General features: G+C 47.4%; 1 protein-coding gene and 1 long non-coding RNA gene across 5 annotated transcripts in view; one reads left to right on the forward strand and one right to left on the reverse strand.

Moving 5' to 3' along the window:
- Nucleotides 1-2,588, reverse strand: part of LOC101904552 (uncharacterized) — a 53,670-nt gene extending 51,082 nt beyond the window's left edge. The window contains exon 1 of the long non-coding RNA XR_003031201.2: nt 2,071-2,588. This is a non-coding gene — a long non-coding RNA (uncharacterized lncRNA). The remainder of the gene's footprint in view (nt 1-2,070) is intronic.
- KCNIP1 (potassium voltage-gated channel interacting protein 1) overlaps nt 1-24,432 on the forward strand; it is a 407,743-nt gene that overhangs the window by 217,963 nt on the left and 165,348 nt on the right. The gene's annotated exons all lie outside the window — the stretch shown is intronic.

Raw genomic sequence — 24,432 nt, forward strand, 5'->3', positions numbered from 1 at the left:
GGAGGATGCATGCCAGCGTACCCTCCCTCATATGCACTCTCTCTCTCTCTTTCTCTCTGGCTCTTGCCTTTTTCAGTGCCCTGATAAGTTCCTGAGGGGGCTGGAAGCTGGGATTGTAAACTGCCAGATTTCATACCCTGCTCTCATCCCTCTCTTCAAAATCTTATCAAATATTAAAAGCTGTGAAATAGGAGGCAGGTTTTTAATCATTTTAATCACGGCATTCCTCAGCCTGCTCAAAAGGGCTCAAAGGAATCGATTCAGAAGTGGTAATTATCCTTGCGGCCCTGTGCCAGACTCCAGGTCAGCCCTGGGGCCAGTGCCAGCGACAGATGGCGGGCACCAGGGAGGGCTCCTCCCGGGTGGGGGCCCCCGAACAGGAGATGCCTCGTGGGAGGAAATGAAGCTAAGTCATCCCAGGTTAGGCATCAGGTTTCCAAATGTACACCAAAATCAATTGAAAAAAATCAACTTACTCTTATTACCATCTCTTTAAGTGCCAGATGTTTTTAGCCTCATTTAACCCGCCAAGCAACTCAGGAAGGTATTTATCATTATCCAATTTATAAGTGAGATGACTGAGACTGAAAAATATAAAGTAGTGTCTCAAGGCCTGTTAGAAAGTGGCACAGTTAGATCTGTGCAGCTCCGGGCCTGCACCGTGTCCTTTGGGCCCCCATCAGCCTTGGATTGGGGGGCCTGCTGCAGAGCCATCGGAGGGGCTGTGCCCTGCCCCCTTCAGCAGTCCCCTCCCCCTCCCCCACTGTCCTCGTATGGGCTCTGGCTTATTCTTGCTGTCCTCTAGCTACTGGGATTTTATGCATGCATTTCAGGCCCCCAGTGAGCCGTGAACCCTTTCTAACAGATTACATGCATCACAACCCAGCTGCTCACCTCCCTGGACTCATTTCTGGACAATCCTCCAGCCCATCCACCTCCATGCTCCAACAGGACCTAGCTTCCTGCAATTCTCAAACACCCTTTGCTCTGGACTTCTTGCTTTTGTACATGCTTTTCCCCTGCCTGGAACAACACCTTCCACCGCCCCATCCGGGTCTCAGCCTAAGCATCAGCTCTTCCTGGAAAGATGGCTGACTCCTCACTAGGCATTTCCCACCTTGGTGATACTGCTATGGCTTTCTCCCTATGAAGGCAACCAGGATTTGGGGGGGAGAGGCGGGGGGTTGTGGGGAGCACTGCAGGGTGCTTTGTTTGCATTGCTGCAATTCCTTTAGCTGGCCAGGCTGAGAAGACAAGGACACGTCTGCCCGACTCACCGCTTGGCAGTCCCCGCGTCAGGTAGACATCAGCTGAGTGCATTACCCGAATAAGGGGACTGCGCTTAAAGGTGGGGATTTCCGGAGGCTTAGGAAGTAGAGCAGAGTTGTAGCTCTGGGCCAGATGAGGCATGCAAGTGAGCAGGGATGGCCATTTGCATACAAAGTACCTAAGAATATTCTTCAATATCACAAGAAAGTATGTTTTCCATCATTTTCCTTGAAAAATGCATCCCTCTTGATCTATCTTTCATTTCCCCGCATTTAATAGAGATGTGAATACAGAGAACTGTGTCTCTACAATAAGACAAATAGCATCCCACGCACAGTGAGAAATGACGACCCAAGTGGTCTACGTGTTGGGAAGATGAAAGGGATGGGGGGGACCATGGTGAACTGAGGCGCATGACCGTGTCTGAACAGCTAGCTGTTCTCCACCCACTTTGTTGTTTCCCGGGGGAACGTGGCCAGATTTCCCGACTTTTCCAAGGAAGCTGGAAATAGACTGTATGTATAGTGTCCCAGTTTGTAAGAGTCGTCTCAATTAAGCCGACACGCACATATGCACACACGCACAAGCACGCACACACAAACAAACACAAAACAAGCCCAATAAAGCATCTGCCAAGAGGTTTTGGGTCACAGATTGGAACTTCTGCATCCGTTTTCCTGCTGGGTAGATAAAAGCTCCCTGGAGATGGACCCAAGTGCCCCCCGACACTCGCAATCCCCCAAACACCTGGGTTAAGTGGTACCACCCGACTCAGATCCACCCGGAACACTCCCTTCTTACCTTCACAGGCTTTCTTGAAGCTCCTCCAAAACCCTCGCACCAAAGGGAAAATATTCATAACCCAGCCAGGCAGCACTTAAAAGATCAAGGCATCTATGGATGCTGAAGTCACTGACACATTGTCCCCGTTCCCTCTCCCCAGTAGGGTCAGATGCTTCCAGTCTCACTGATGAATCGCCTCTCAGTTTCACCACAATTTGCACAGTGCTATTGACGGGAGTGGAGAGGGCAATGGCACCCCACTCCAGTACTCTTGCCTGGAAAATCCCATGGACGGAGGAGCCTGGTGGGCTGCAGTCCATGGGGTCGCTGAGAGTCAGACACGACTGAGCGACTTCACTTTCACTTTTCACTTTCATGCATTGGAGGAGGAAATGGCACCCCACTCCAGTGTTCTTGCCTGGAGAATCCCAGGGATGGGGGAGCCTGGTGGGCTGCTGTCTATGGGGTCGCACAGAGTCGGACACGACTGAAGCGACTTAGCAGCAGCAGCATTGACTGGAGTAAAGGAACAAGTGTGAGTCCTGGCTGCGGGGACGGGTGGTGGGGGCGGTGAGGGGAGGGCTGCTACCACCTGGGGCACCTGTGTGCTCCTTGGCCCTTCTACGTGGGCTGATTCAACCCACCTCTGAGATTAAGTGAGACTAGCCCAGCCACCACTTACAGATGGGGCTCGGGGAAACTCAAACAACTACCAACAACACTCATGACCACGACTTTACTATCCACTGAATGTTTGCTGTGTTCTGGGTATCGTGGCCAGCACACTGCATATACCATCTCATTTAAGCCTCGAAACACCCCTCATATATTTGGGGAGGAAGAGGGCAAGAATCCTTGGTGGCAGCATGACTATTTTACACATGGAGGAAATGAAGCAGAGAGAGGTTTAGTCCAAGGTCTCACAGCTAATAAGCAATAAAGCAGAAAGGCCAGCTCTGTATCCCAGACACAGACCCACAGAGTCTTTTCCAAGCTGCTCGGGTAAAGAACTTTTTTGCAAAAGCTGCCGTTGCTGCACTGCTTCCGTGGATGGTCTCAGGAGTACTGCTAGTACTTATGCACTTGTGTTGTCTGTGTTTGGGGGTAAGGGAGGGTGCTGCAGAGGACTGAGGACATCCGTCCCAGCACCCAGCGTCTTCCTTTTTCCTGTTGATCATGGTGAGCTTGCTCTCTGGGGATGTTCCAGGGTCCTGTGTCTTAACTCAATTCCTCAAATATTCTCCAGGGTTTATGAATTCTCAAGGGTAATATCTTTTTAATTTTTTAAAAAATTTTCATTTCAATAGCAAATTATTTGAACATCGGTATAATATTCTAGATCATCAGCTGTAACCACCTTGTCACAGTCTATGCCAGAAATCCCCAAACAATAGTTCATGAACTGAATCAATGCTCAACCTGTTTGAGGTTTTTGTTTGTTTGTTTGTTTTAAATTTATTTGTTTTTTTTTAATAGATCATTGCTTTACAGAATTGTGTTGGTTTCTGCCAAACATCAACATGAATCAGCCATAGGTACACATATGTCCCCTCCCCGTTGAACCTCCCTCCCACCTCCCTCCCCATCCCACCCCTCTAGGTTGTTACAGAGCTCCTGTTTGAGTTCCCTGAGTCATACAGCAAATTCCCATTGGCTGTCTATTTTACATATGGTAATGTAAGTTTGCATGTTACTCTCTCCATACATCCCATGTATGTCCTATGAGCCAAGAATTATTTCTACAGTTTAAAATCACTGGGGGGAGAAAACCAAAGGAAGAATAATATTTCATGATATCTGAAAATTTTGTAAGATTCCAATTTCTATGTCTCTACCTTGAGTTTTATTGAAACACAGCAGTGCTCATTAGTTTGCATTAATAGGAGCTGCTTTAGCAATAGTGAGCAGAGTGGAGTAGTCTCAGCAGAGACCATCTGGCCCACAAGGCCAAAAATATTTACTATTTGGCCCTTGACAGGAAAAGTTCACTGACCCCTGATTTATGCAATGTGATTTTAGTGGCCACTGATGCTTCCAACTGAGTCAGGCATCTGCTTATTTTTGGGGTTGTTTTGTTTTTGTTTTTATTGTTATGAGCTAATAAGAAAAAAACAGAGAAGGACTTAAGTACCCAGAGTGTCCTCGTGTGATCAAATACAATTTTCTGATAGTTCCAAGAGAAGCCAGGAGAGCCTTGAACCTTCATAGCAGGAAGCAGACCAGCAGGGTGAAGTAAAATGTCTGTAGTAAAATGAAGAGAAATGGGGGTGGGATGGGGAGGAAGGTGGGAGGGACTTTTAAGAGGGAGGTGACATCTGTATACCTATGGCTGATTCACGTTGATGTACTGCAGAAACCATCACAATATTGTCAAGTAATTACCCTCCAATTAAAAATAAAATTTAAAAAAGTCAGCTCCACACCATAGACACACTGCAAACGGCAACTCACTTTCAACCAAACCACCTTACATTAAACTAATGTTGCTAATTTGAAGTTAACTGATTTTGCAGTCTTATTTGTGCTTAATTTGGAAATTTGTTTCAGTTTTATAGCTCAATGAGAGCTACAAGCATAAGGATTTTATACCTAGCTTTATGTTTGCCAATAAGTAACATTATGATAAAAGTAATTTGAGTTAACACTAACTGAAATGTTTTCCCCTTTAATAGGGCAGGAAAAATGAATGCAAGAAGTACCAGTTACTTATATCTTTGAGTCAGTGTAATCTAGTATAAATTGCTACCTGCCAACCTGGCAGAAAATTCGGTCTTAGTTTTTTTGGGAGGTCCTCTCCTCAGTTTGAGAGGAGAAGGGAGTGTCAAATAATAGCCCTAAGCTTAAGCTGGGACCAGCTTTAGGGTGGTGACCATTTTTTTCTATTGCTCCTGTGTCTACACTGCATTTGTGTGTACGAATCACCGACATTCATCCTTTGGGTTCTGTTGCTGAGTAGCTCAGAATTGCCCTTCACTAGTCCTCCCACTTCTTCCTTTTTACCTACTCAGCTCACTCTCCCTTTATTCTCTCTCCTTCTGGACAATGGAAGCACAATTTTTCTCAATAAGCCTTTATGCTAGCTTGACTTTCCTGTGTGGAGATGGGCAAAGGAATTGGAGAGGACTGCTAACAATGGCCTTTTCTTCTTAAAAGTCTATTACACCTGTTATATAAAAAACATAGTTTTTTTTTTTTTTTTTTTTTTTTACTGAAAAGTTATACCCAGGCACTGAAGATTAGAGAATGAATGGAACTCTTTTAGCCCTCTTCTGCATTCCCCCAGTGTATCAGTTAGCTATTGCTGCATAACAAATCACTCCTAATGTACTACCTTAAAGCAATACAAATTGTTTATTTTGTTCATAAGTCTGCAGTTTTTGCAGGGCTTGGCAGGGGTGTTTTGTCTCTGTTCCATGAGGAGTCAGCTGGGGTAACTGTAGGGAAGTGGAGGATCCACTTTCAACATGACTCACCCATGTGGCTGGCAAGATGGTGCTGGCTGTCATCTGAGAGCTACAGTCAGGGGCCTTTTCCCCTCTAAATAGCCTTCTCCATAGGTTTCTTGTTTGGGCCTGACAGTAGATGGTGACCTCGGGGCAACCATACTGCTCACCGGATAGCTAAAGATTTCAAGAACAAGTGTCCCAGCAAACAAAGTAGAAGCCGCAGTGCCTTTTATGATCTAGCCTCAGAAATCCCTGTGCCTATCGGCTGGTGTACAAAACCCCACTCCATTTCAAGGATAGAGGCTTAGAGCCCATATCTTGATGGAGAAGTGGCCAAGTTCTAAAATGACATGTGCATTGAAAGCTCTTGTTGCAAGCATCTTTGGAAAACAGTCACATCCAACTTAGCATCATGCTGACCTTCTACCCTGACACAATTCCCCATCACGTGTTAGCTGCTTGGGCAAGTGACTTCAACACTCTAAGCCGTGTCTCCTGCACTAAAGAGAAGACAGATGAGCACTTTCTCAGAGTCATGCTATGATTATTGCTGTGCTCGGTTGCTCAGTCATGTCTAACTCTTTGCGGCCATGGACTATAGCCCACCAGCTTCCTCTGTCCATGGGATTATCCAGGCAAGGATACTGGAGTGGGTTGCCATTTCCTACTTCAGGGGATCTTCCTGACCCAGAAATCGAACCTGCGTCCTTTGCGTCTCCTGCATTGGCTGGCAGATCCTTTACCAGTAGTGCCACCTGGGAAGCTATGATTATTAAATAAGATAATATATAAAAAGTTGGCCTGGTAGCTAGCGCAGAGTGCCTGCCTGACCAAGGATAGCTTCTTTCTCTGTTCCCCGACTCCATCTCAGCCAACCTGCACTGACTCAAAATGGCATTCTTCTTGGCTACCACTTTGGAACCATTTTCCCTCAGGAAAGGACGTCCGTGTATTCACAGATTCGCACACAAAGGTTGTTACTCAAATGCTGTTGAGTGATTGGCCTTTTCAAAGTAGACTCCGGTCCCCAAAGCTGCCCCGCGGCCCTGGGAAGGCGCCGGCAGGGTCCTTTGCTCCCACTCGGTCTGTGGGTCAGGGAGACCTGGACCTCCCTCCGGCGGCGCTGATTGAAGTGGAAGGATCACCATATGTCTTTCGCAGAAGGGTGACTGGCTCCCGCTAGGGTCCCAGTTCCCCTGAGATTTTCCTGAAAACCCTTCCAGCTAGCCCAGTTGGGTGTGTTAGCACATCAGATCCCATGCTTTGGTGAAGAATGTAAACACAGACCTGATTTTTCATTTTAAATGAAGCCAAGCATATTGCTCCCAGCAGATGCCGAGTGACTCAATCTGTCCTCTCGGTTTTGAAGGGACCTGAAGAACAACATGGTAAAATAAAGCAAACAGCACATTTATTGGTTGATAAAATGCTGTTTTAGTCTACCCTGGCATTATATGGTGATTGCTATGCAGCGAACATCTGTTATTAAATCCAGACTTCTGTTGCCTGGATACATTGAATCAAAAGCTGGAGCCTATGAGAAATTCATTTGTGTGTCTGTTGCATGTGAATGTCAGAGCTCATATGATGCCTTTGTCTTCATTCTAACTGAATCTTTTAATATGGAATGTCTTGCTTGTTAATTCTGACTCTGGGCCAATACTGTTTTCGTTTGATTAAAAAGGGTTAAAGAAAGAAAGAAACTGTATTCCCTCAGGTGCTCTAAGCAATTTTGTTGACTAATTTTTGGAGATGGCATGGTGTATTCAGAAAAAGTAGGACGTTTTTAAAAAGAATTCATACCAAGTAACCCAATAATTCAAATTCTAGGGGTCTATCCTAAGGACATAGGAGAGATGAGCATGTATTTAAGGCCAAGGATGTTCAATGCAGTGTTACTTATAAAAGAAAAAAGAAAAAGTTAAAAGTCACCTAAAGGCATGTATGTAAAGAGCTCCATTTATATTGGCTGCAAAGTCCATGTTCTTCCAGACTGCAACTTATTAGTTGATGAGCTAATTATGAACTTTACATTATGTATAGCTTTATGCTATACTAAAAAGGTGTCTCCATGAACAACTTGGTGCGGCTGTAATTACCTCTTCAGGATAGGTCACTAGGTGTGCAATTTGTTAGGACAAAGTGCATATTATGTTGTTAATTTGCTCAGTCAACAGATGTGTCTTGAGTGGCCACTGTGCGCTAGACAGCAGAGCTCTGCCCTGGCCCAACGGCAAAGAAAAGGTCCCCACCTTCACGGTGCCAGCAGAGTGAGAAGGGAGGAAAGAAAACTAGAGGGATCTCGCAGACAGCAGTGAGTGCCAAGGAGGGGGCTGAGAATAGCGGGAAAGCTAGACGGGGATCTCTGAGTGCCACAGATTGGAGAGCGTTTGAAAACTCACTCAGCAGTGGTTCCTTAAGACGTGGTGCTGGGAAACGTGGTACATCACCAAATATTTGTCGAATGCCTACTAATGCCAGGCTATGTTCTAGGCACTGAGAACCCAGCAACGACTCTATCCAATAAGCGGAAAGAGGTGGATGATAACCAAATTTCAAAAATGACAAATGCCACGGAGAAGCTAAAGAGATCTGGGGAGGGGATAGGTCTGCTTAGATAGACAGGACAAAGAGGGAGCCTTTTGAAATAAAACACAAATATTGAGAGAGGGTTGGTCATGAGTAGACTGGGAGGATGAGATTCCAGGCAGAAGGACCAGCAAGAGCAAAGGCTGGGAATAACCTTGGTATGTTTGAGGAACTGAAAGATGGCCCTGAGTGAAGCCTGGTGAGCTAGTTTGGAAATGGCTTGAGCAAGTCTGGCAGTCACTGGAAGGCTGTGTGACAAGCCACCCCAGTACTCAGCAGCATACAACCTAGGTGTGAATCTCTACAACCTCTGTCCTCCTTCCATCCACATTCACTTCCTCCCTATGGAAACCTGTCTGCTCTGAAAACCGCAGCAGCCTCAGAATGTATAAGTACATAAGAAGTGCTCCTGAATTTAGATGCAGTGGTTCTCAAACCCTAAGGAGCATGAAAAATACCCACTGAGCTGGTTATGCATGTAACATCCTAGGTCTCGACCCCAGAGAGTGTGACTTGGCAGGACTGGAGAAGCCCCAGGAATCTGCATTTTCAGAAGTAACTCTTCTTGTGATGGTGACGGAGGTCTATGGACCACATTTGGAGAATCAACAATGCAAAAGTCCCCAAAGTCAGTCCCAGGCAGGCCAGGAAAACAACCCTGCCTGTCTACCTTCAGGGTTAGGCAGAAGGCTGCCATTGTCATGAAATGCCCTTGGGCGTTCTTAGAGAGCACATCTCCACTATGATGGGCCCAGCAGGGAAAGCCATGAGTTAATGGCATCTCCTGGGTATAATAAACCTCCTCTAAGGCTCTCGTCCCCGCTGAGCTCTGCTGGATCCTCTGCCATTTCATAGTGAAGTTAGAGGTTCTTCAAACAGCTCAGAGAGATTTCTTGGAATTCCAAGGCTCCTCATCCCCTGCTCAGAACCGGATTTGGCTCCTAACTTGGAGGCGGGGTGACGTGCTGGGCCAGGACTTAGCGTGGCTCACAGGGAATCAAAGCCAGCCTTCCCCGCCTTCCTCTGACAGCCCTGCATGCTTCTTCTCTTATCCCTGCCAGAGGAGAGGGGTGGAAGGGGGGCATCCCAAAGCTCATTACCAGCTCACATTCTTTGCCCTAAATCAGCTCTCAAACACCCTGGGATGAACAGCCCTAAATGGGAAAGAAAAAAATAAAATAATGAGTGTCTTATAAGTTCATTGATATCCCTGGTGCTTTCTGTCAGGCCAGGGTTTAGCATTCTCTGCTCTGAATTTTATTTTCTGAGTCTCTAAGGAGAGTTGGCTACTCGTCCCCTGGCCATCAATTGCCTGGGTGTGCTGACCCCGTCCAAACCTCTCCACCACCGCACGCTAGTTCATGTCCCATTCTAGAAGTGACAGAACTGCTCCAAGGGACCTGCACTTTCTTGGGAACTGGGTAATTATTTCATGAGTCTGTGTTAACAGAAATACCGTTTCTAGGAAGATGGGGTGGTAATAGCTAATATTACCACCCTGTGTTATATTCCTGTGTTAATTCCCTGAGCATTTCCTGTGTGTACTTTTCATTCAGGAGCCAACTTAATCTTTGTAATAACCCTATGAGGCAAGTACTGTTTTCACTCTCGTTTCCAGACCCAGCATTTGAGGTTCTGAAAAGTCCCTCACATGAGGTCACACAGAGCTGAGGTCCAAATCCAAGTCCCTGGACCGTAGGACCCAGGCCCTCCGCCACCTACCAGCTCCATTTCACATTGCCTTGAGCAGATCGTGCCTGCATGGCTCTGTTCAAGCTGGATGTTGACGTAGAGAGCCCCAGGCATATCCAGGGCGTGGATACTCGGAACCATGTCATGTGAGAAATGGTGGCAGGATGTAAGACCTGAAGATGTTTTAGCTTAAAGACAAGGTGGTCTCATGGCAGAGGCTGAACAGGGGTATCTAGGCATGAAGTGTTAGTTGCTCAGTCATGTCTGACTCTTTGCAATCCCATGGACTGTAGCCCATCAGACTCCGCTGTCCATGGGATTCTCCAGGAAAGAATAATGGAGTGGGTTGCATTTCCTACTCCAGGGGACGTTCCCAACCCAGGGATTGAACCTGGGTCTCCTGCATTGCCAGCAGTTTCTTTACCATTCTGAGCCACCAGGAAAGACTTATAGAGACATAAGACCTGAAAAGTAGCTCCAGATACTTGATGATGTATCAAGCAGGAAAAAGGACTAGATCGTGTTGTATGAGCCCAAGTCTCAAGGTCCAGTGAGGTGAAGTAATACCAGAATATAAGAAAAAGCTTTCAAATACTCAAGTCTCCAAAAGAGGGTCAAGCTGCCTTGAGAATCTCCCTGTCACAGGAGGAATACAACAGAGACTTGGAAAATATTTCATTTGGCCTGGTATAGGGGGTTCTCAATGTGAGATGACACAAATAACTTTTGAGGCACTTTTGATCCTGAGTCTGTGCGATTGTATTGTTATTCCCTGGAGCCTCATCTCAAGCAGCATTTTATGTTGTCGTTAAAATGCCTAGCACAGACTCCTTTTAATGAGCCTAAAGGGAGGCATCATCATCACTCCTAGATGATGTCTACTTGGCCTGGGATGCAAATTTTGAGGAATCACTTTGTATCCAATCCTCATCAGGTGATGTGCCATGAATCACAGGTTCTTGGAACGACTTGAGACCACAGACCTCATGATACAGAGGAAGAGACTGAGGCCTGGGGACGGCAGCTGACCGGTCCCAGCAGCCGGGCTGGGCTGGGCTGGGCCCCCCTAGCGCGAGCTGCAGTCTCCACACCACAGAGCCTCATGGAAAGTCAGAGACGAAGGACCCTTTACAGTCTTCTGTTTATTGTTGCTGTTGTTTAGTTGCTAAGTCATGTCCAACTCTTTGTGACCCCATGGATTGTAGCCCACTAAGCTCCTTTGTCCATGGGATTCTCCTGGCAAGAATACTGGGGTGGGTTGCCATTTCCTCCTCCAGGGATTGAACCAGCATTTCCTGCTTGGCAGGCAGATTCTTTACCACTGAACCACCTGGGAAGCTGTTCTCCTCGTTCTGGATGTGCAAGCTGAGCTCTCTAAAAGTGACATGAATATTGCAGAAGAGATGATGAGGCAAGATAAGGCCTTAGCCACCTCATTTATGAAAATGATTTAAAGATCCTTGCATGATGGTTAAACTCACCTATGGAATGAAAAAGATACGCAGCTGCCTTAAGCCCCAACAATATAAAGCAGATATGTAGATGGTTTGAATAACAATTTCTAGTTCATCTTGACTAAGAAGGTGCTTTGCCCTGGGTAGCAGGTGGCTCCACCCCTCACTTGCTGGGAAGTCATAAGCAGGTACTTCTCCCAGGTCCTTTTGCTGGTTAGTAAAATGAGGGATAAGGTTTTTTTCACAGGATTTCCATGATAAGTAGAAAAAAAAAAGAGAAAGAAATACCCAACACAGCCTAACACTTAGCAGTTGCTCAGTAAATATTACACTCCAGTACTCCTGCCTGGAAAATCCCATGGATGGAGGAGTCTGGTAGGCTGCAGTCCATGGGGTCGCTAAGAGTCCGACATGACTGAGCGACTTCACTTTCCCTTTTCACTTTCATGCATTGGAGAAGGAAATGGCAACCCACTCAGTGTTCTTGCCTGGAGAATCCCAGGGACAGCGCAGCCTGGTGGGCTGACCTCTATGGGGTCGCACAGGGTCAGACACGACTGAAGCGACTTCGCAGCAGCAGCAGTAAATATTAATAGGAGCAAGTGCTTGCAATATAGTATTGCATCTACCCCCCTCTGTGTTATCATCTTCCCAGATTGTTAAAAGGTTAGCAGCAATGGCCACCCAAAAGCAGATTCCAAGGGACACATAGGTCATTAACTCCGGATTATTGGTCTAGGGCATGTTTTTGGAGCCCTTTATTCCCAAAGAGATAGGAATTGGCTTCCTAGCTGACTGAGATGGGAGAAGCCAGGAGGGAAGACTAGAAAATCCAATGGTAGATCTCTTAGTCCCATAACATCTTCCACCTTTCAGTTCTCCTTGGGGATTCTTGAAGTCTATACCCCACATCCTAAATGTGGGAAAAGAACCAGAGAGGAGGAATGTGAAGTTTACTGAAAGCTCAATGCTGAAGAGCTTTATGTTTCCTTGAATTACAAGGAAGCAATCTGCCTCCCAAGTCTGCTGTTCTGAATTTTGTCAAAGCACAGAGCATTTTTAAAAACCACTTCATGAACTGATCAAATGTACTTGACAACAGAGCCAGCAGGCCAGTCAGATCATGTTCAGAACCCCTGAGAAGTTGTCTGCACAATGGAAATGGCAGTTCTCAGAATCTGCATGTGGGAGGGATTTCACTCCATGAAGGAAAACAAGGACGCTAATAAATATTCACCCAGTGCCTACTATGTGTTAGAGGGCTAAGAGAACATTATTTCGTTTAATCCTCACTATAAGAACACTTGATACTCTTCCATTTAGCATTAATAAGTAGCAATGGAGCTTCCCTGGTGGCTCAGTGGTGAAGAGTCCGCCTGCCAGTGCCGGAGATGTGGGTTTGATCCCTAGTCAGGGAAAATCCCACATGCCGCGGAACAACTAAGCCTGAGCGCCATAACTATGCAGCTTGTGGTGTAGAGCCCGGGAGCTGCAGCTACTGAGGCCCCACACCCTAGAGCCCGTGCTCTGCAACAAGAGAAGCCACCGCAATGAGGAACCCACGCCCTGCAGCTAGAGAGCAGCCCCGCTCACCATAACTAGAGAAAAGCTGGCACAGCAACAAGGACTCTGCACAGCCAAACATAAATAAATAAATACAAACAATTTAAAAATTAACAAAAAATTAGCAGTGAAGTAGCTGACATTTGCAATACTAATAGACACTAGCTACCATGTATATGTGGTGAGTTAACAGCAGCCCTCAAATTTGGAGGAGGAAAAAGTGTAAATTTGTTTTTATATCACTGAATTTCATACCGATTTTGAGTCCCTAGCCCTTTGGGTAGCAGGACCTTCACCTCAGTGTTTTCAGTTTCTCTCTCAGCTTTTTTTCCAACAGCTGCATCTAAGTTTGGGGCGGGAGCTGGGAGCGGGGATGGGAGCGCTTGTTCCGGGTCAGTGCATCACCGAGGATTCAGGACACCCAGCTCGATTGTCCTTATCCACCTCATTCAGTGAACGCACAGACTTTCCCAGTCCCGTCCAGTCCTGGGCAGCCACCGCTGCCTTCTTCCCATCCCGCTGCAAAGGCGGGCTCGGCAGGTCTGCAGGCACCTCCAGACAACACTCAAGAACAGTCCATTTATGGGCACTATGCAGGGTTTGGGCACGCTGGGAGGCTGTCTCAGTCCTTCTTCCTAGAACCTCTGCTGCACCTGTGCCAGGCTGTATGCAGAAACCCCAGTGCCAGCCTGTTTTTAGTTTCATTCTTCAGTCTAGACTGATTTTAGGTTCTTTCTCCTCCCCATCCTTGTCAATGACTGCCAGCATCTTAGTCCTCTTCTTTGTTTGCCTCCTTGCGCTGGTTTGCCGCTGCGTCGCTTCAGTCGTGTCCGACTCTGTGTGACCCATAGACGGCAGCCCACAGGCTCCTCCATTCATGGGATTTTCCAGGCAAGAGTACTGGAGTGGGTTGTTGCACTGGTTTAGAGAAGTCTTATTGAACTGGAGGGCAGAAGAGCCCGCCTCTTCCTTCATTCTTCAAAATCTTCTGTTTGGGGCACAAAATTATCTTCTGGGCTCAGCTTCTGCTGCTGCTGCTAAATCGCTTCAGTCGTGTCCAACTCTGTGCGACCCCAGAGATGGCAGCCCACCAGGCTCCCCGGTCCCTGGGATTCTCCAGGCAAGAACACTGGAGTGAGTTGCCATGTCCTTCTCCAATGCATGAAACTGAAAAGTGAAAGTGAAGTCGCTCAGTCATGTCCGACTCTTAGCGACCCCATGGACTGCAGCCCACCAGGCTCCTCGGTCCGTGGGATTTTCCAGGCAAGAGCACTGGAGTGGGGTGCCATTGCCTTGCTGAGGCTTAATAAACTGAAAATCTTTCTTACCTTTCCAGTTGCACCCCCACCCCTCGGGCAGTGAATGCTGTTAAGCAAATGGAGGGAAAGCAATGAGAACTCCTGAAAATGTTATTTACTGGTATTCATGAGCTCAAATCCTCCAGTAGCCCTGTGAGGTCAAAATGAGTGCCATTTCGTGCTGAGGATATGGAAACTCAGAAGGGACATTTGCCTTGTGTGGGGTCACCCGGGTAGATGGTGGCACAGGGATGGAGCCGATCTGTCTGACCATATTACCTGAAGATGTAAGCTGAGTTGTACCAGCTCAGGTGATAAGTAGAGGCTGCCTAAGAAATTGCTTTGAGAATTTTGAGGCTATGTCTGAACTCAGTGAGTGGAAAAATGCTGTGTGATCCATTAGCAATGTCTGTCATAGGCACTAGACTGGGCAGCAGCCACTCGTGGGCTGCCAGTGCCAAGCTGCTCCCTAGACTCTGTGCTACTTAGAAATTCTGTTCTCATCTGCTGGCTAGGTAAAATAATGAATGCACAAACTACTTCAATAACACCATGTTTAGAGAAGGGACTGCATGCAGAAAGAGAGAGGCTGCACACAGTGGATTCACAGTGGTCTTGGGAGGCCAGGCTGGACCATTAGAGATAAGAATGGCAGGGCAGTTGCGACTTGAACTTGGAAACTCTCAGAATGCCAAACGCAGAAGCTTGTGAGCTGTGGGAGGTTTGAGCTCAGCACAATCATGGAGGAAAGCCACTCTTAACACGAGGATCTGGCAGTGAGCAGTGGAGGCTGAAGGAGCAGCTTGGAGAGCTCCGTCGTCCGTGTGAGGTGTGGGGAGGTGCCCAGCCAGGGGAGAGGAAGGTCACTGTGACAAGGACAGGAAGACGTAGAGGGACAGCACCCAGGACTCGGCGGCTGGTGGAGGGCTCTTTGCCCCAGTGACTCACATGCTTCTTCTTTCTAGCTGAATTTCAGTTTTATTTTCGGCTCCAATCAGTGGTAATAGAGAGATCCAGGTGCTTTCTCTCCCTCGCTCCCCGTTTCCCTCTGCAGGCTCCCGGAGCCTAACAATGCCCATCCTCCCAAACAGGAGACAGTGACAGCCTGGAGCAGAGCAGCCTGTGGCTTTATGACCGCCCTCATGGCAGCCTCCGTTCACTGAGTGCCCTCTGTGTCCAGCACAGGGTCATCCCTTCACAGGCAGGCATCATCCCCTTGAACCCTCAGCAGCCCGAGGAAGTAGGAACTTCTAGTATCAATAGTTTACAGGTGAGAAAACTGATTCAGAAAGGCAAAGTAATTTGCCTGAGGTCACATGGCTGCTGTCGCTACTGCTGCTGCTAAGTCGCTTCAGTCATGTCCAAGTCTGTGCAACCCCATAGACGGCAGCCCACCAGGCTCCCCCGTCCCTGGGATTCTCCAGACAAGAACACTGGAGTGGGTTGCCATTTCCTTCTCCAATGCATAAAAGTGAAAAGTGAAAGTGAAGTCGCTCAGTCGTGTCCGACTCTAGCGACCCCATGGACTACAGCCTACCAGGCTCCTCCGTCCATGGGATTTTCCAGGCAAGAGTACTGGAGTGGGGTGCCATTTGAGGTCACATGGCTAATAAGTAGTAAATCCAGAAGCAGAAATCATTTCCTAAAATAAAATCTAGCGTCAAACCTAGCTCTCTTAACAATATGCCTGTGGCCTACTCAAGCCATAAACTTTGACAAGAAGTGTCCTTGTGTTGTGTGTATTAAGTCCCTTCAGTCATCTCTGACTCTTTGTGACCCTATGGACTGTAACCCACCAGGCTCCTGTGTCCATGGGGTTCTCTAGGCAAGACTTCAGTTCAGTTCAGTCGCTCAGTCGTAGTAGGTGTTTAATAAACAATTGCGATGATAATATAACAATATCATAGTTACTTCTTTATAGCCTTCACGGCACCTTTGCATATATTAGGTGCTGTAGTAAGGTGCTGGGATTAAGATGCTGCTGCTGCTAATGATGGTTGGGTGGAGGGAGAGGATAGGTGAGAGTGTAAAGCCCTTTTACGTGGGCCTTAGAAGTCACAGGGCAGCAGTCTGTCACAGTGGAAACTGGGTGACTCTGCAGCCAGGCAGCTGTGCTTTATTACCCACCCACGTGGCCGGGGGACGTTACTTCGTCTCTCTTGGTCGGGCTTCCACCCCTCATCTTCTATAGGACTCTTGGTAGGAGGAAATGACACCATGCTTCTAAAGGGCTTAGCCCGGTACCTGGCCTAGTGAGCATTCAATTTCTAGTAGGCATTGCTTTTATTTTTGTAAGTGCATTTCTTGTCTCCCCTACCCATGGAGCAGCACTCCGCCTTGACAGTGGGTTTACACGGTGTTGTACAGGGTCCCTGAGGGCGGGGACAGAACGTTTATCCAACAGCTATGCATGGAGCGGCGTCTGGGTGCCTACACGTAAGTCGAGCTCTGGCCACACAGTGGGAAAGAGAACAGAGGGAATTGTTGCCTTCGTGGAGTCAACAAGCACAGAGGAGAAGACAGAAGAATGACAAGTTTGGAATTACAAACGGACGCTCTGAAGGAAATCGACAAGTTGCATGATACACAGTAACGTAGGAGGGCTGAGGGCTATTCGTTTCCTATCACTGCTACAACAAATTAGCACAATTTTAGTACCTTAAAACAACACACATTTATTATTTTACAGTTCTTAGGTCTGGACTCAGAAATGAGCCTAAAGGGGCTAAAATCAAGGTGTGCATGGCTGTGTTCCTCCTGGAGGCTCTGGGGGAGAAGACACTTGCTCACTTTTCCATCACCTAGATGCGGCCCCCATGCCTCGTCTCATGGCTCCTTCCTCTGCCTTCGAAGGGCACCACTCCAGCCTCTCCTTGTCTTCACATTGCCATTCTCTGACGCTCATTCTCTTGCCTCTGTTAAGGACCACTCTGAGTACACTGGGTCCACCTGGATAATTCCAGGAGATCGCCCCATCTCAGAATCCTTAATATAATCACATTGCAAGGTCCCTTTGAACATGTAAGGTAACATATTCACAGGTTCCAGGAATTAGGATGACAGCCTTAGGGGACACTATTCAGCCTCGCACAGGGGGACTCTACTTTATATATGTCCTATTCTGGACATCACCAAGCTCAGCACTTAGCAGAGACCATGAGTGAATGAATGAGTTAGTGAATGAATGAATCAACGGATGAATGAATGAGCTCACAGAGAGGGAGAGAGACAAGGCCAGCCTGTTGCAAGCAGTCCAGGCTTGAAATGAGCTCTCATGGTTTCCCTGAGAACCTGCTGCTTTGCTCATAGATGTGTGCTGTGGCATCGGGTAAAACTTGCTAGGGAGTTAAACCTTTCCAGTTCGTAATGTGTGAAACTTGGTGCCCTGAAGCTGAAATTCAGGGAGGGACCTGAGAAACCAGCAGTGTACTGAGCTCCCATGTAGGGTGCTTCATCCGGTTTACAGTCCTCTGTTAACAGCCACTGCCGTCTCCATTTCTGAGATGAGGGGCTGAGGCGCAGAGAGGTGCGGTCACTCCCCGAGGCCACATGGCCAGTGAGTGGGGTCCACTCAGACCCGACCCACCGAGACTTAGTGCCAGTTGCCAGGCTGCAGGGCCCCTGCTTGCTTCCAACCCATGCGTTTAATAAACCCGCTCCTGGGCCAGCCAGCATTCTCCTTAAGGGGCCTTCCTATTTCCTTGCTGGATTCTATGTGTGATTTGTAGTCTTGCAAGATTTTAAAAAACAATTATCAGCTTGTGACTGTGCCGGTCACTTGCACCTATGGCCACGGCCTGTACTGTTTTATTAGATGGTGTCAGGAGGGAGGCAGCCCCAGAGTGGGACCAAGGGACACGCACACACACACACCCTCTCCGAAAACCCTCGAATGAGGCTCCCTGATGCAGTTCCCTGAATGAGGCTACTCCGCACGGCTCCTCTCGGGAAGGAAATACAAGAGGTGCCAAGACAGCTCGGTAGCTTTGCAGAGCAAATCACTCCCTGTTTCATGTCCATTTCTAGGCTGCTTCCTGTGACTCAGTCTGACTACAAATGGCCACAGGTCAGGGGCCAAGGTCAGCCAAGAGAGGGATGTATAGAGCAGAGGCTCAGCATCCAGGCCCGGGAGTTAGACAGCTGAGAGCTCTTAACCTGCTTCTACATCTGGCTAACGGCTTTGGGCTTATGTTTCCTCACCTGATATAATGGGTATAATAATGGTGTCTACCTCCTTGATAAAAGTGAGATAATACTTTCCTATCAGCATTAGTACAGTTCCTAAAACATAAAAGTTACCAAATAAGTGGTATTTGTTATTACTTGATTTAATTAGGTATTCAGAGTCTCAGATTAATCGGTTTACACATTCACTGGCCCCTGCTCTGTGCCAGGCACTGTTGAGCACTAAGAGTAGAGCACTCCAGTCCAGTTCAGTTGAGTCGCTCAGTCGTGTCCGACTCTTTGCGACCCCATGAATCGCAGCACGCCAGGCCTCCCTGTCCATCACCAACTCCCGGAGTTCACTCAGACTCATGTCCGTCGACTCAGTGATGCCATCCAGCCATCTCATCCTCTGTCGTCCCCTTTTCCTCCTGCCCCCAAACCCTCCCAGCATCAGGGTCTTTTTCAATGAGTCAACTCTTCGCATGAGGTGGCCAAAGTATTGGAGTTTCAGCTTCAGCATCAGTCCTTCCAGGACTGATTTCCTTTAGGATGGACTGGTTGGATCTCCTTGTAGTCCAAGGGACTCAGATATGCAGGTGACACCACCCTCATGGCAGAAAGTGAAGAAGAATTAAAGAGCCTCTCGATGAAAGTGAAAGAAGAGAGTGAAAAGTTGGTTTAAGGCTCATGATTCAGAAAATGAAGATCATGGCATCCAGTCCCATCACTTCATGGCAAATAGATGGGGAAACAGTGGAAACAGTGACAGACTTTATCTTTCTGGGCTCCAAAATCACTGCAGATGGTGATTGCAGCCATGAAATTAAAAGACGCTTACTCCTTGGAAGGAAAATTATGACCAACCTAGACAGCATATTAAAAAGCAGAGACATTACTTTGTCAACAAAGATCCATCTAGTCAAGACTATGGTTTTTCCAGTGGTCATGTATGGATGTGAGAGTTGGACTATAAAGAAGGCTGAGCACCAAAGCATTGATGCTTTTGAACTGTGATGTTGGAGAAGACTCTTGAGAGTCCCTTGGACCGCAAGGAGTACAGTAGGGGAACAAACAACTCCCCGTCCTCATGGAGCTTACATTCTAATGTGGCAGAGACACTTAATACACAAATAAATATATAAAAATAAATGTTATATAAATGCTCTGAAGGAAATTTAGACAGTGAGGGTAAGGGGTGGAAAGTGGCTGAGGAGGGTCAGGGGTTGTCTGTTTCAGACAGGAGTCTGTGGAAGACCCCTCAGAGGAGGTGACGTGGAAACACAGACGAGAAGGAGAGGAGTGTGTGCAGGTGCTTGATGATTGTAGTTAAATTGCTCTTTTTTGTGGGCTGAGATGGCCTGGGAGTCCATTGACCTTCTAGGTAAGTCCTGAGACCTGGCCCAGAGCGGTAGGTTCTGCAGTCAGACAGTTGAGGGCTCAAATCTCAGCTCTGCTGCTGTCAATACACTTGGCTCTGAGTGGTGGCTTCACCTCTCAGAGCGTCCCTTTCCTCCTCGGCAGCAAAGGGTCAGGGATGTGGAAACTCCCAGGGATGGCATGGGGATTAGAGGAGCTGATGTGTAAATCCTGAGCAAAGGCCCTGGCGTGGAGTACATGCACTAGAATTGGCGAGTGCTGGCATTCATATCATGGGATCCAAGTTGGCAAGTCGGGATGACCCTGAGTGTGGATCGGAGGCAGTTGGAAACCTTGACCTTCCCTGGGACAGCCTGGGAGAGACCAGGGGAGCTGTCATCCCAGAGCACCTTGATCCTGATTTTGACTGAAGTTACTCCCTCCCAGGCCCTCATCAGCCATAATGATTAGCTACCAGACACAGCTCCTCTGAGGGGAAACCTGAGGACCAGGGAGCCTCGTCCTGCAGATTAAACTGAAGGCTGAGGAGGCAGGCAAAAGGGACATGGGGAAGCAAGTCCAATCAGAGCTGAGATCCCCAGTGAGGGGATGGCTGACAGTGGCTGAATGTTTTTATCCAACTCCCAAGGCTTAGCAGTTGGGCTCTGGTTTATGGTTTGGTGATGCTTAGTGTTGGGGAACACTGGACTTGAGGGTGATGGGAGGGGCGGGGAAGGCTCCAGCCTCACTCCAAATTGCCTGCACGCCCGGCTAGCTCATCACCAGCCTGACGGGGCTGGATTTACTATTGTCATGACCACTCCTAAGACTGTGTCTATTTTAAATAATTGAGTCCCCTGCTGGATTGTAATGGACTGTACAAATGCTGTAACAAACAGCCCCAGAGTTTCAGTGGCTTAAGATGAGTTTTCAGCAGGGCAGCTCAGAGCAGAGTGGGCAGTGTCTCTGATCTCCTCCTCTACACCACTCCTTCCACAGCGGCTCCTTCCTCTTCTGTGTTTTCAAAGTCATCTTCCTAATGCTGCCGGTGGGGAGAGGGGGCAGGACGAGCCTGAGAGGTTTGTCTGGGGTGGGTCTGGAAGGGGAGGACAGCAGGGATGGGAGGAGCCCTGCTGGGCTCTGTCATCTGATCCTCACGTTCGCATAGCGTGTGCTGAGCTGCCACCCTGCAGGCAGCGTCCTCTGACCCCTCCACCGTTTCAAGGCGACCTGAGGGGCATGTGTGTGTGCACACACCCACAGCCACACCCGCCTCCCCAACACACATACATCCCAGGCACACTTTGTGCTCTCCACGCCCTCGGCTGGCCTCCAGCAAAGCACACATCACAGGGAGTGATCACTGCCCACCCGTCTGTCCCTCTCATTAACGTCTGAGCCACAGGGAGGCAGGAGCCTTGTTCCCAGAACCAGGACACTTCATTTGTTTAAGAAAAACAGAAAGAAAAGAGAAAATTAGTACTTGTTGAGATCGCTCAATTCTTTTTCTTAAGTTGTGATAGAATATATATCATTTGAAATTTGCCATCTGTTTTTTTTTTTTTTTTCATCCTTTTCTTTCCCCAGGCTTTAAACTTTTTATTTTGTCTTGGGGTATAGCCATTAGCGATGTGGTGGTGGTTTCAGGTGAACAGCAAAGGGACTCAGCCATGCATGTACATGCATTCATTCTCCTGCAAACCTCTCTCCCATTCAGGCTGGCACATAACACTGAGCAGAGTTCCCTGTGCTACACAGTAGGTTCTTGCTGGTTGTCCATTTTGAATATAGCAGCATGCACATGACCTTCCCAAACTCCCTAATTATCCCTTCCTCCTGGTTTTAGATTCCACATATAAGGGATGTCGTACAATACTTCTCCTCTGCCTGACTGACTTTACTCAGTAGCACTCTCTCTAGATCCATCCATGCTGCTGCAGATGGCCTGATGAAATTTACCATCTTAGCCATTTTTAAGGCTACAGTTCGGTACCACTAGGTGCACTGACGCTGTTGAACAGTCATCACCACCCGCCATCTCCAGAACGCATTCACCTTGTGAAACTAAACCCATTAAACACTGACTCCCCATCCCCCTCCCCCAGCCCCAGGAGACCACCGTTCCGCTCTCTCTGTAAGTCCCACTGCTCTAAGGACCTCCTGTAATTGGAATCATACAGTATTTATTTTTGTAACTGGTTTATTCACCCAATATAATGTCCTCCAGGTTCGTCTGTGGTACAGTATGTACCAAAATTTCCTTATTTTTTTCAGGCTGATTAATATTCCATTGAATGTATATAGCACATTTTGTTTATTCACTCACCTTCAATGGACACTGGGTAGCTTCTTCCTTTTGGGTATTGTGAGTAATGCTGCTTTAAACATAGGTGTACAAACATCTGTTGAAGTCCCTACTTTCAAATATTTTGTGTATATACCCATAAGTAATTGCTTTTTCGATGATCCAGCGGATGTTGGCAATTTGATCTCTGGTTCCTCTGCCTTTTCTAAAACCAGCTTGAACATCTGGAAGTTCACGGTTCACATATTGCTGAAGCCTGGCTTGGAGAATTTTGAGCATTACTTTACTAGAGTGTGAGATGAGTGCAATTGTGCAGTAGCTGGAGCATTCTTTGGCATTGCCTTTCTTTGGAATTGGAATGAAAACTGACCTTTTCCAGTCCTGTGGCCACTGCTGAGTTTTCCAAATTTGCTGGCATATTGAGTGCAGCACTTTCACAGCATCATCTTTCAGGATTTGAAATAGCTCAACTGGAATTCCATCACCTCCACTAGCTTTGTTCATAGTGATGCTTTCTAAGGCCCACTTGACTTAAAAACATCTATTTCTTTATTGACTATGCCAAAGCCTTTGATTGTGTGGATCACAATAAACTGTGGAAAATTCTGAAAGAGATAGGAATACCAGAGCACCTGACCTGCCTCTTGAGAAACCTGTATGCAGGTCAGGAAGCAACAGTTAGAACTGGACATGGAACAACAGCCTGGTTCCAAATAGGAAAAGGAGTACATCAAGGCTGTATATTGTCACCCTGCTTATTTAACTTCTATGCAGAATACAACATGAGAAACGCTGGGCTGGAAGAAGCACAAGCTGGAATCAAGATTGCCAGGAGAAATATCAGTAACCTCAGATATGCAGATGACACCACCCTTATGGCACAAAGTGAAGAGGAACTAAAGAGCCTCTTGATGAAAGTGAAAGAGGAGAGTGAAAAAGTTGGCTTAAAGCTCAACATTCAGAAAATGAAGATCATGGCATCTGGTCCCATCACTTCATGGGAAATAGATGGGGAAACAGTGGAAACAGTGTCAGACTTTATTTTTTGGGGCTCCAAAATCACTTCAGATGGTGATTGCAGCCATGAAATTAAAAGACTCTTACTCCTTGGAAGGAAAGTTATGAGCAACCTAGATAGCATATTGAAAAGCAGAGACATTACTTTGCCAACAAAGGTCCGTCTAGTCAAGGCTATGGTTTTTCCAGTGGTCATGTATAGATGTGAGAGTTGGACTGTGAAGAAAGCTGAATGCTGAAGAATTGATGCTTTTGAACTGTGGTGTTGGAGAAGACTCTTGAGAGTCCCTTGGACTGCAAGGAGATCCAACCAGTCCATTCTGAAGGAGATCAGCCCTGGGATTTCTTTGGAGGGAATGATGCTGAAGCTCATAACTCCAGTACTTTGGCCACCTCATGTGAAGAGTTGACTCATTGGAAAAGACTCTAATGCTGGGAGGGATTGAGGGCAGGAGGAGAAGGGGACGACAGAGGATGAGATGGCTGGATGGCATCACTGAGTCGACGGACATGAGTCTGAGTAAACTCCGGGAGTTGGTGATGGACAGGGAGGCCTGGCGTGCTGCGATTCATGGGGTCGCAAAGAGTCGGACACGACTGAGCGACTGAACTGAACTGAACTGAGGAATTTCTGGAGCATATAATTCTATCTTTAATTGTTTTGAGAAACTATCATACTGTTTTCCATAGCAGCTGTACTATTTAATGTTCCCAAAAGTGGTGCATGAGGGTTCCTATTTAACCACATCCTCACCAACACAAGTTAATGTTTTTTTGAGAATAAGCATCCTGATGGGTGTGAGGTAGTATCTCATTGTGATTTTGACTTTGCATGCCCCTGATCATTAGTGAGGACTTCCCTGGTGGCCCAGCAGTAAAGAATCTACCTGCAATGCAGAAGGCTCAGGAGATGCAGGTTCCATCCCTGGGTCAGAAGATCCCCTGAAGGAGGGCATGGCACCACACTCCACTATTCTTGCCTGGAGAATCCCACGGATAGAGGAGCCTGGTGGGCTACAGTCCTTAGGGGCGCAACGAGTCAGACACGACTGAAGCAACTGTGCATGCACACAATGATTAGCGATGCTGAGCATCTTTTCATGTGCTTATTGGCCATTTGTGTATCTTTTTTGGAGAAATGCCTATTCAGATTCCTTCAGTGCCTTAGGAGTATAGTCCCCAATGCTTATGCTAGCCCAGTGAACTGGATATCATTATGCCCATTTTACTTTTAAGCAAACTAAGCCCCTGAAAAACACGAGGTGACTTATCTGAGGTCACGTGTGACCTGGAAAGTGACAGGGCTTGTATTTAAGCACCTGCGCACTCTGCGAAGCCGACTGTCGTGACGTCACTGACAGTGTGTTTCCTGGCCTGCCCTCCCCCCGTCCCACCCACGTGTACGCTGTGCACGCCTGGAGGTCAGAGGCAGCCTCTTAATGATCTTTGACACAGTGGTGGGCACAGGTAAGAGTCTACTAAATACCGAACAA

The sequence above is a fragment of the Bos taurus genome, chromosome 20, assembly GCF_002263795.3.
Source record: "Bos taurus isolate L1 Dominette 01449 registration number 42190680 breed Hereford chromosome 20, ARS-UCD2.0, whole genome shotgun sequence".
In the NCBI taxonomy this organism is placed as follows: domain Eukaryota; kingdom Metazoa; phylum Chordata; class Mammalia; order Artiodactyla; family Bovidae; genus Bos; species Bos taurus.